An 11921-nucleotide genomic window follows, 5' to 3' on the forward strand; every position below is an offset into this window, starting at 1 on the left:
TTTATCGAAAACAATGTTGTGGAGTCCTTTGGATTTTCTTACATTTGAAAATCTTTTTTCGTTGGATTCTAGGGATGATGGTTTTTTGAGGTTTTGGGATGTCATCTTCCTGGATGTTGAAGATAATTCTAATCTAAGTTCTAGGATAAATACAAAAACCTTCCTGATACTTTTTAAGCTTCCTTTCTGCTTATTATATAAGTTATATTCATTGAAATATATATTTCTCCTAGGCTGAATACCTGTTACTTGCTGGGTAAAAATATGAATGAGCACAATCATGAAACTCTTTTACCCTTATTATTTTGCTGTCTGCTTCGTACCGCTTTTCATTGCAATACTTGTCTATATATGTTGTGGCTACCTATACATTCACATTTATTGCATTCTGTTGCTTGTTAGGCATTGTTTACTGATATACCGTCTCTGTCTGTATGCATTGGCTAGGAATTCATTCACCTCTATCACCTCTATCGTGTGTTTTGGTTAATAGCATTCACTAAAATAGAGCGGGCAACATTCACTTTCCTAATATTGCATGGATGGTACAGAATGTCATTTGTTAGTAAATTCATTAGGCTTTGATACTTGCCACATACCCCAGTTTTCATTAATATCTATGGATTCCTTTTTCGTTATGTAATGTGCTTGTCATGATTTTTCTTTGTCTTTCTAGAACTTATTGTATCTTCCTCCATATAAATCAGATGCAATATATCAGCTTATTCATCTATTAATTATTACTGCTATTATTATTGGTGGTGGTGTTATAACCACTTTATAGATGAGTAATCCGAAGTCATCAGATAACTTTTCTCTTTCCAAAAGCACTTAAGATATCCACTTTCGGGTAATCATTTTGAGGTAGGATGAGAAACCAGGCTTGAAGAGGGCAAAAATGACTCTTTCACAATTCACCAGTTGGACTGAGCTATACGTCAACTCTAGGTAATAGCATGGGAACTGTACAAGCAAAGGGAGACACTGAAGACGACAATGGTAATAGCCGTACTGTTTTCTAATGGACCAAAAAAATGCCTATATTGTAAGTTCTATTTCTCCTGCTTTCTGGCAGTATCATGCTCAGAGTAGAGTCCTGGCAAGGAAGTCAGGATACGTAGGTTCTGGAACCTGGTAATGATACTAACATAACGAGAGAACTTGAACAAGTCAACCCGACCTCTCTGAGCCTCAGTTTCCTTACTCACGAAATGAGACTGAGAAAATCGAAGTTCTCTAAGGGCCTCCTAGTTCTAAAATGCTTCCAGTCTAGGAAGTAGCATAGAAGTCAATACGAGTGCAGGCTGAAGGGAAAGACAGGGCAGGGAGAAGGTTGCTTCCAGCCTAGAGAACAATGTCTGAACCATACCACTTGGCTCTTCTGCCCATCTGTGCCCAAGATGGGAGCACAGGCAGTTAATACAGAAGAGTGGAAAACTGCTCAGTCCTTACAGCCATCATTAACTGTCTGATTTTGGGTTTCTCAGCAAGTATTGATAGTAGAGGTATCCTGATAGCAAGAACCTTAAGATAATGCTGTTCCTCAAACGGACTGAGAATTTCTCAACCTCCCTGAGTTTTTCATGACCCTCTTGTTCTTACAGAAAATTTCCAAAATCCATCTCTACTTGGAACTCTGAAATCTCTGCAGCATTCTCTTCCTGTGATGAGCAATGCAACTTCCCTAACACGAAGTGTCTGCAACTTCTCCAGAGTCTCTGCCCCTGCCGTCAGTTCGCCATCAGCTACTGGTACCTCTTTCCAGACACTCACGGGTAGTGCCTACCTTTACCAACATTCTAGCACGACTACGGTATCTGGAGTTACTGACCACAGCCAGATCTCCACTTCAGCTCCTTCCTATCCAGGTGTTCTTCAGTGGGACATCACACGAAGCACTGAAAAGAATTCTTCTTCACCCGGAGACTTTACTCTGGCACTCACTGACCGGCACACAGTTGCTTCCTCCATGTTTATGGCAGCCCACTATGATAAAACTTCAGACGCCAATAACATGGTCCCTCTATATCCATCGCTTTCTGCCAGCCTTGCTCAGGGAACACCATCTCAGATTCCAAATCAGGGGCATAGCCGCCTGTCACCTCCCTACCAGGAAGGAAGCCAGGTAGATTACTATAACCAAGGCACACTGGGGTCTTTACTGTATGGAGAACTTGGCTCCTGCCCGCAATCCTATGGCTCTGCGTCACACACAGGAAGTAGGGCCTCTGTGCAACCAGAAATGGGAATGGGACTGAAGGAGATCGAGCCCACAAATATCCGACCACCAGCTTCCACCTCTGCAATCTGCCACCCTGTGTCTGCTCAACGCATCACAGAAACAAGTTTTCAAGGTGAGTATACAAACGGCAGAGAAAGTTGAAGAATGAGGTCGGCGTTCAAAAGTGGGGTCAAATCGACAGCTGGGAAGTGGTGTAGAGACAGATAGAATTTAGATCCCGAGCCTTTAATAACCACTACCTTCGCTCAGTGCCCTCTGTTTTGAGACTCTATAGAAGAACACCTAGGGCTTCCCTGGTGGCGCCGTGGTGAAGAATCCGCCTGTCAATGCAATGCGGGGGACACGGGTTCGAGCCCTGGTCTGGGAAGATCCCACATGCCGTGGAGCAACTAAGCCCATGTGCCACAACGACTGAGCCTGCATTCTAGAGCCCGTGAGCCGCAACTACCGAAGCCCACGCGCCTGCAGCCCATGCTCCGCAGCAACAGACGCCACCGCGATGAGAAGCCCGCACACCGCAACCAAGAGCAGCCCCCGCTAGCCGCCAACTAGAGAAAGCCCGTGCACAGCGATGAAGACCCAGTGCGGCCAAAAAAATAAATACGTAGAACAAATAAGTTCAAACAATAAATAAATAAACATAAATTAAAAAAAAAAAAAAACCTAATGCAGGTGGGAAGGTGGGAGGGACACTGTAAAGGTCATCTATGCTACATGTACAAGAACCCCGAGAGCACACCAATAGGTACCACATTTTTCACTGCTGTAGCCGATCATTCCCCCTGTACTACCACACTGTAGCACTCCCTTCCCTCATCTACTGCTATAGTCTCTTTGGAAGGTGTTTCAGAACTCTCGTTGTGAGAGTGCCAGTTGAACTGTCCTCACTTCCTTCATTTATACCAGGATTTAAGACCTTGTGGTCTGAGATCCTGTCCAGAGAGCAAGCAGGCTGAGACTCTGTCTTTGTTGATACATTTCATCAGAAAGGGCTCTACCCCCTCTCCTAGTTCATGGTGTGAAGTGTTCGTAGCCTCTCGGGAAAGTGGGGAGAATTGAAAGGACTCTAGATGAGAATGCTAGGCTTTGTAAAACATTTCAGTGTGTTTTAAAAATAAGACTCATTTTGTATTGGACTTACAACAGTCCTATGAAATACAAAGAAAGCCAAGAATCAGTGACAGGAAATGATCACCAGTAAGAATTACAACAGTCACCGCTTACCTCGTAGCATAGGGCACTGTCCAGGGTCCTTAAGAAGAGTTAGTAGAAATGCCTTGCCCATCTTGCCCCTGAACCCCTTGAAAGGTACATGACTGCTGTGTTGGTGTTTAGGGGGAGCATCTCACTTCCCAGGGACTGACTTCTCCCTTGATCCCTTTGTAGTGACGGAGACTTCCCCGCTGATGAACAATTCCCTGGGATTGCGACCTCCAAGCCAGACGTTTTGTGTGACACAAACTCAACAACTCCCCAAGTCCTGCAGTACCAGAAACAGTCACATACTTGAGAGTAACCCACCGTCTGAACTTGGGGACATTTCAGTGACAGCTCCAGTCCAGAGTGCCAGTCGTCTCCTGGCCCTGCCTCCAGCTCCAAGCCAGGGACAAACAGAGAGTAAGAACGTGGATGATATCAAAACCAAGCTTTCAAAGCCTCTGGATGCCTACCAGATCCCAACAGAGAACCAAGATCCTCCACTACGCCCTTTAGGAATCCCTGATATTCACCAGCCGCTGGCCTGCACCGATCCCCTCAGCCAAGAGGAGCAGCCTGGTTCTGAAAATGCTGATCTGAGAGAGAACAGCCGCAGTCGTCAGGACCTAGGGACACTTGAAAACGGGACTGAACCTAGCAGTGGTTTTGCAGACATGACTACACTGGCGGAGGATAGTCACCTTCCCCAGCTCTTTAATTCTTTGAAAGATCTTGGTCAATCCCAAGGTCCCAACGTGATCAAAGCTAAAGACACCAGAGCCATTAAGGTGAATCAGGTGCAGGAAAAGCCAAGTGTCGTAAAGGTTCCCTCTGATCAACCCAGGAAGAACAAACAGAAAGCCTCTGAGCCTATCAGTGGTGCTCCCAAGGCCAAAAGCCAGCCAAAGAATCCAGAGTGCCTGTTAGGGGGAGAAGTGGTTCTATGCAATGCTGCAGTCAGTGACAGGGCTCCTGTGAACACGGCCAAGCACTCGCAAGGCAAACCTCAGAAAGCTGCATCCAGAAAGGTCAGCAAAACTAAGAGCCACGGGCAGGAAAAGACCAAAAGGACCAGAGGAAGAAACAAGGCTGAAGAGAACAAGCAGTCAGGGAACAAAGTCAAGGCAGAAGAGAAGCCAGCAATCCCCAACACGAAGCGAAAGGAACACCAAACTGAGCTTCTCCAAGAGAGCTTGCAAAAGCCTCGAACCTCCCTTGGCGTGCGCATGCTGGAGTCTGTGAAGGTCCTTCATGCGCTGGGGAGGAAGAATGAGACGAAAACTGGGCTCTCTTCCTGTCGGCTCTTGGGAAATGCAAGCAACCCCAAAGACCCCCAGCCACCCCCAGCTATCCAGCCATGGCGGCATACCCCACGTGAGGGGAAGAGTCCTGAGAAAACGCAGGTCCAAGCCCAGAAACCAGACAGCAGTGCTGAAACAGAGTGTCCCTCTCCATCCCAGTATGAGCGGCCTCCTCCTGGGAAGGTCAAGTTGATACCTCTGCCTTTTTCTGCCTGGGACAAGCCTCAAGCTCGACCCGCTCCTCGGAGGCCACAGTCTCTGGCCTCACGTCGGCCTGCTGGGGCTTACCGTGCCCAGCCTGGTTCTACTGACTCAGCTCAACCTGCTGCAGTCAATTCATCCCAGCCAGCTCCTGCCTCTTTGCCAGGTCCCGCCAAACCAGCTCAGCCAACTGTGACCAACCCAACCCAACCGGCTTGGACCAACCATACCCAGCCCCGTGTCCCTCAGTCCGCTGCTCCTAGGCCTGCACCCTACCAAACTTCATCTGGCGCTTCTCTCCAGCGCGAGCCTGTTCCCCCTGCTGGGACTAAGCGCCAGTCCCCACCCAAGCTCCAAACCCAATTTCTACTCCAAGACTTCAGCAAGCAACGAGTTCCATGGAGGGAACCCAATGTGCCTGAGCCAGTCATGTCAAAGCCCATCGAACAAGAGCAGAGGCCAGAGCGAGAGGCCATGAAGAGGCGGGCTCAACAACAACGGGAGAATGCTGCCAGATACACCTCTTCGGGGAAGCTGCCATTTCTCACCGAGAGGGAAAAACAAATGGAAATTGCTGACTACTACGGATACGTCAAGTGAGAGCTGCTGGGATTCTTGGTGCCACCTTGGCTACCAGCTGTTCTTCCATACATAGGTAAGATAGGTATAGAACTGAATAAGTAAATGGAATACAATGACTAGATGAGTAATAAACCTTAAGAATTTTGAGATGCTGCTAACTGGGGCGTGAGAAAGGAAGGACTGAAAGTTGGATGGGAGAATGAAGGAAAGGGGTAAACACTGAGGAAAGAGGAAGGAACTTGGCCCAGGGCTAGGAAGGCCAACAGAGAGGTATGGATTTAGGAAAGGAAGCAGGAGTGAGGATGAAATGGCAGAAGTAAAAAGCAGGGTCAGAGGTCTGGGTTGAAAGAACACAATTTGAGGAGAGTTGAAGGGGACAGAAGATGAGTCTAGCTTTACTAGGAGAAATAGAAAAAGTCTCTTGGGGACGTTGGCCTTCAGTCTCACAACCACCAGATAGGTATTTCAGAAAACAAGAGGTTCAGGACACATCTCTGAAAGGTCTGAGTTGCCTTATTCAGGTGTGATTATAGTGGGGGAATAGGGAAATCTACCAGAGAAGTGGCAAGGGCTCACAGTTATCCTAGGGGCAGCTGACGACAGGGGCAGAGCCAAGGGAACTGCTGGATCAGGAGGCCCACGAACAAATCAGGGGCATAGCCGCCTGTCACTTCCCTACCGGGAAGGAAGCCAGGTAGATTACTATAACCAAGGCACACTGGGGTCTTTACTGTATGGAGAACTTGGCTCCTGCCCGCAATCCTATGGCTCTGCGTCACACACAGGAAGTAGGGCCTCTGTGCAACCAGAAATGGGAATGGGACTGAAGGAGATTCAGCCCACAAATATCCGACCACCAGCTTCCACCTCTGCAGCCTGCCACCCTGTGTCTGCTCAACGCATCACAGAAACAAGTTTTCAAGGTGAGTATACAAACGGCAGAGAAAGTTGAAGAATGAGGTCGGCGTTCAAAAATGGGGTCAAATCGACAGCTGGGAAGTGGCGTAGAGACAGGTAGAATTTAGATCCTGAGCCTTTAATAACCACTACCTTCTCTCAGTGCTCTCTGTTTTTAGACTCTATAGAAGAACACCTAGGGCTTCCCTGGTGGTGCCTGCCAATGCAGGGGACACGGGTTCGAGCCCTGGTCTGGGAAGATCCCACATGCCGTGCAGCAACTAAGCGCGTGTGCCACAACGACTGAGCCTGCATTCTAGAGCCCGTGAGCCTCAACTACCGAAGCCCACGCGCCTACAGCCCATGCTCCGCTACAAGAGAAGCCACCGCGATGAGAAGCCCGCACACCGCAACCAAGAGTAGCCCCCGCTAGCCGTAACTAGAGAAAGCCCGTGCACAGCAATGAAGACCCAGTGCGGCCAAAAAAATAAATACGTAGAATAAATAAGTTCAAACAATAAATAAATAAATAAACATAAATTAAAAAAAAAAAAAAAAGAACACCTAATGCAGGAGGGAAGGTGGGAGGGCCACTGTAAAGGTCATCTATGCTACATGTACAAGAACCCCGAGAGCACACCAATAGGTACCACATTTTTCACTGCTGTAGCCGATCACTCCCCCTGTACTATACCACACTGTGGCACTCCCTTCCCTCATCTACTGCTACAGTCTCTTTGGAAGGTGTTTCAGAACTCTTGTTATGAGAGTGCCAGTTGAACTGTCCTCACTTCCTTCATTTATACCAGGATTTAAGACCTTGTGGTCCGAGAGCCTGTCCAGAGAGCAAGCAGGCTAAGACTCTGTCTTTGTTGATATATTTCATCAGAAAGGGCTCTACCCCCTCTCCTAGTTCATGGTGTGAAGTGTTCGTAGCCTCTCAGGAAAGTGGGGAGAATTGAAAGGACTCTAGATGAGAAGGCTAGGCTTTGTAAAACATTTCAGTGTTTTTTAAAAATAAGACTCATTTTGTATTGGACTTACAACAGTCCTATGAAATACAAAGAAAGCCAAGAATCAGTGACATGAAATGATCACCAGTAAGAATTACAACAGTCACCGCTTACCTCGTAGCATAGGGCACTGTCCATGATCCTTAAGAAGAGTTAGCAGAAATGCCTTGCCCATCTTGCCCCTGAACCCCTTGAAAGGTACACGACTGCTGTGTTGGTGTTTAGGGGGAGCATCTCACTTCCCAGGGACTGACTTCTCCCTTGATTCCTCTGTAGTGATGGAGACTTCCCCGCTGATGAAAAATTCCCTGGGATTGCAACCTCCAAGCCAGACAGCTTTCCTACGGACTGACAGAGAACTTGTCAAGATGAAACACCAGTCTGCGGGAGAAAGGGAAGAAGAGAATGATGGACATCGTTTCTGGGAAACTATTTTTACATTATGTTTTGTTTGTTCCTGGTAAATAAACTGTCATCTTCTTAACGTTAAAACAAAATCTAAACCACTAAATTCAATAATACAGGAATATAACTTTCGAAAAACATTTCTTTGGCTGCGCAGCATGTGGGATCTTAGCTCCCCAGCCAGGGATTGAACCCACGCCTGCTAGCATTGGAAGCGCAGAGTCTTCACCACTGGACCACCAGGGAAGTCCCAGGAATATCACTTTTAAAGGAGAAGGTATAAACCCCTTGGTTACATGAACTGGAGATTTTTAGTAAGAAGTCAATATATTTGTTGTTAGGCACATTTTATGTTAGGCTGTCTCCCTGCACAGGATGCAGGCGCCTTGAAAATGGAAATCATATCCCTCTAGAGTACGTCCCTCTTCTTTCAGCTTTGCAGTTTGCTGCTCCGCTTGTTCAACCCCACCTAGTAATAACCTATACTTCCCTTGTTCCTGTTTTCCCATCTGGAAAACAGACAAAAGGCAACCAGACAACGCAAAGGTCTCAACAACTAAGGGATATCCAAAACCAGAGATGGCCAGAACTTCTGGATCCCTCATGAAACCTAGCCCGGTGTTCGATACGTAGGTATCATTAATACGTGCGTGTTGACTGAAACGGTTGAAACTCAATTCTTCCACTTCCCAGTTTAGTTTTAGTCCTCACACAAAACCTGATCATCAAATTCCTTAATGCGAGGAATCACAGTGAAAAATCATATCTCAACTGACTTCTGTCAGATGAGTGAGAACTAAGGTTAATTCAGTGTATCTGAAGCATAGAAAGTGAGGGCAAAAGTGGCACAAGATGGGGCTAGAGGAGCAGAGAGGATTCTAGACCACGCAGAGTCTTCAAGGCCAACACTGTGTTTTCTAGTCTCAAAACAATGTTTGTGAGCGATGTTTATGAGCAATGTTCCAGCTTGCTTTGAAGGTTTCTTGTGTGAAGAATGGATTGGAAGGAAACAAGATATATGGACACTAGTTAGGACCTAGTCGCAACAGACAGGCAAGTTCAGTATTAGGATGTTGAGGAAGAGCTGACAGATTCCAAAGAAATGCAGGAGATAAACTGAAGCGGGCTTAATGGGGTATGAGATGGAGGAAAGGAAGGTCGTAGGGAATTCAAGGGTTTACTGCGCACATGAGCAAAGCCTCAAAATGAATCATTTGAACGTACAGAGGTAGATCTCCCAAACGACACCGGTTAGGAAGCAACGGTACGCCCTTCAGAATTCCCAGAGACAACACAAATCAACTGTTTCGATGGAAAATTCGGCGGGACCCTTGATTTCCATGGCAATATAGAGAAAAGAGACACTGATCTGGCCTGCCGGTATTTAGGAAGTTGTTAGCCTGACATCACATACTAGTATCATGTAAGTAGGCCGTCTGAAGTAGGAAGCTTAGGGGAAAAACCTTGAAGAAAACTTACAAGCTTAAGCCACACCTCTATACTACACCACCTTTCACAATTTCTTCTCAGATAAGCATCATCCCCATCAGTGAAGAAACTCGTATCTCATAATAGGAAAAACAGGCCTAAAGATTCAATGTGTGTCTTTGGAGGTCCCATCTATGCGCTATCTTCCTGGGACCAGAAAAGTCCCCAGGAAGATCAATCTTTTTGCACCCCTGAAAGCTTACCACCAAGGAAAATGACTAGGTCCACAGATTTCCTCCCTCAAACCAGCTTACCTCACACAGAAATCAGTAGCAACTCAGCCCTTACTCACATGATCACAGTCACAAGAGTGGTTAGGGAGAAAAGCACTAACCGGGGGAACTAAAACAGAGGCAATCCAGGCCAAGTTGGGCTGGTGGCAGATATCTGCTCCTTACGCTCGGGTGCATAATGCGACTCACCACAATGCCTTTTTCACAGACCCTTTTGAAAGTTTCTCCACAAAATCCAACAGCTCAACTTAGTTCATGACGCTTCAAGGTCAACGATCGTCAAGAGAAAAACATGCAATATGTCTTACAATGTTGGATTCCTTACAAATAGGACAAGGAAATAACCATGTAGACAAAACCAGAGCATTTGAACACATCTGTGTTCTACAAACACACCAGTGAATGCTATCAATAAGGTACTATGACATAAAACAAAATGAAAACTAGATGTGAGACTGTTCTCTTCAGTGTACAGACTTCGTGGCAGTTGCTCCACTATCTAGCTACTTATATCGTTAACTCTCTGTTCTGTGAATACAAAATGAGGCCCAAGTGTGTCAACTTGTTTCCCACAGAAACCAAAAAACCTCCATGCATCTCTTTTCTCCTGTGCCCTTTCACCTTACCTGCTCCCAATTCTCCACCAATGTCCTCCTCTTTCTCTAATTATTCTCCTCTTCATTTTGCTTGGCCTTGCACCCAAGCATGCAAGACAGAGAGTCCTAGAGGTCCAAGATTCGAGAGTGGCTGTTTGCAAGGGGGAGGAGATTACAGTAACTGCCACACTGTATATACTTCTGTGCAAAGAAAAAGGGACAGTGTTCAGAACGTCTCTCACATAGAAAAAGAGCTGGATGGCAGGATACCTGTGTGGCCCAAGGAACTAGAGCTAGCAAATTATGGGCCAAAGAATTGCAACCAAAGGCTGGAAGAGGAAAGGTCTGCAACCAGCTCTGTCTCCTAGCTCTCTGGTATTTGCTGCCAACGGGCAGAGTCGATTTCGTGAAGCATCAAGCACTGAAAAGAAGACTCCTGCTGCTGGAAGTTGACAGGAAGTAACATCCAATGCAAGATCAAGGCTTGTCCTAGAAGCAATGCCCATAATGGAAGGAAAAAAAAAAAAAAAAAAAGAAGAAGAAAGCGGAAGAGAAATGCTAAGTCGCAAGTCCAACCTGGCCCCCAGCCTAGCCCAGCCCAAGGAAGGCAGGAGTCAAGGAGAAGAAACTCGAAGAGAAGAGCCTTGGACCACAACATTCTCCACAAGGTACACTCAACAAACTTCACCCTACTCTTGAACCAAGCTACAAAAAGAGCTTCTTCATCCCTACTTTTGCTCCTTGAAAGCTGCTATCAGTTCACTCATTAGACACATATGATTTCAGCACAACTGTTAATAGTTCAAACTAGATGGCACTTTCCTTCCTAAGGATATTAATTAAGTTAAGATCTCTATAGCTCTAAGTATATGATACATAAAATAGAATACTCTGTAGAATATAAGCAACTGTTAGTTCATTATATTAATGAACGTCTGTAAGAAATGTTGCAATGATTTCCCTAATGGAAGAGCCTGGGGGAGGTAAGTCTGTCTTCTAGGATTTCCTCCCCAGAGCTCAGAAATGTAGGTGTTGTTTTAGCTCTCCTACACTCTCTTCACCCAACCCCGCCTTCCTCTTGGGGATCGGACCTCCCTATTGGCTAGCTCATACCTTCCAACTGCCTGCTTTGTGACATCACTCTCCTACCAAACCTACTACCACTTGGTAGAGTCTTGGGGTTTCCGTGGAGCTGTTTGGACCAGTAACCAGTGACCTCTGGACTGGACACGTGCGCCGTTCAGCTGCAGCCACTCAGACATCCTCTAGTGTTGTCTCCTCAGCCCTTGTACCTGCAGTTGATGGTTCCTCTTCTCTGACCATGTCAGGTAAGAAAAGACACTTTGGAAAGTTTTGCGTTCGATTTCTTTGGCCCCTAAATTGAGTAGGAGATTCAACATAGCAGGGAATGATGAGGGAAAGTATTGAACTACAAGTCTGGAGACCTAACTTCAGTTTTGACTTGGACGTTTACTATCTGTGTGACTTTGGACGAATCGCTGACTGTCTCACAAAGCCTGCTGCTTTCCTTATCTGTTACGTTAGGATACCACATTGGGTTGATCACTCTGATCCCCTTCCTTTCCAGTATTGAGCCTTAAAGGGTACCCATGGAGAAAATGAAATCAGAGACTTCTCAAGAGGGTTTCAACAGAAACATAGAAAAGCCAGGTGACATAGAAAACTAGCAATATATACCAAGATGTTTCATCTCTAATGGTCTCCCTCCACTAGTACTGCGACCAGCTGAAAAGAGAGAATAGGGA

At 46.2% G+C, this 11921-nt stretch overlaps 1 long non-coding RNA gene across 2 annotated transcripts; it reads right to left on the reverse strand.

Moving 5' to 3' along the window:
• Positions 1-1544: 1544 nt before the first annotated feature.
• On the reverse strand, positions 1545-10675 carry LOC130706819 (uncharacterized). 2 transcript variants are annotated; one of them, XR_009006879.1, is made up of 3 exons: positions 10186-10675; positions 7548-7814; positions 1545-2106 (listed from the first exon to the last, which is right to left on the reverse strand). It is a non-coding gene; the product is annotated as an uncharacterized LOC130706819 (long non-coding RNA). The 2 variants fall into 2 exon arrangements; XR_009006880.1 differs by lacking the exon at positions 1545-2106 and adding an exon at positions 6168-6198.
• Positions 10676-11921: the final 1246 nt, after the last annotated feature.

Source organism: Balaenoptera acutorostrata, unplaced genomic scaffold (genome assembly GCF_949987535.1).
Source record: "Balaenoptera acutorostrata unplaced genomic scaffold, mBalAcu1.1 scaffold_1484, whole genome shotgun sequence".
Taxonomy (NCBI): domain Eukaryota; kingdom Metazoa; phylum Chordata; class Mammalia; order Artiodactyla; family Balaenopteridae; genus Balaenoptera; species Balaenoptera acutorostrata.